This window comes from Myotis brandtii, unplaced genomic scaffold, assembly GCF_000412655.1.
Source record: "Myotis brandtii unplaced genomic scaffold, ASM41265v1 scaffold374, whole genome shotgun sequence".
Taxonomy (NCBI): domain Eukaryota; kingdom Metazoa; phylum Chordata; class Mammalia; order Chiroptera; family Vespertilionidae; genus Myotis; species Myotis brandtii.
The window spans coordinates 5,515,851-5,516,231 of NW_005364372.1; the positions used below are offsets into that span (position 1 = coordinate 5,515,851).

The following is a 381-nucleotide window of genomic DNA, read 5'->3' on the forward strand; positions in this document are numbered from 1 at the left end:
TCCCTTTGATGTTGGCGGGTTGTGGGAGCGGAGAGCTGGGGCGGGACCCGCACGGCCGGGACCGTAGCGGAGGTTGCCGAGGTCCGAACCCGGCGTCAGCTTTGGGAAAGGCACACATGCCCAGGCCCCAGCTCCGTTACAGCGAGCCACCCCGGGCCGTGGGTTCCAGGGCGTTCATCCTCCCACTCTCCTAACGGGGCTGGGACCGCCGTCCTTCCGGGCGACCGTGGCCCGGAGGTCGCAGGCTCTCGGGCTGGAGCCCAAAGGGCCGTTTCGACTTCCGGAGGCCGAAAGGTCTGGATTCCTGGGCCGTCCCGCCCCCGCCAGGGGTGCAGGGCGCTCCTAAAGGGAAGGGCTCTTTCTCCGGGCGCTAAACTAGTT

At 68.5% G+C, this 381-nt stretch overlaps 1 protein-coding gene across 4 annotated transcripts in view; it reads left to right on the plus strand.

The window, feature by feature from the left end:
• The window catches only part of ANKMY2 (ankyrin repeat and MYND domain containing 2), a 33,408-nt gene that overhangs the window by 771 nt on the left and 32,256 nt on the right, over positions 1-381 (plus strand). The window lies entirely within an intron of this gene.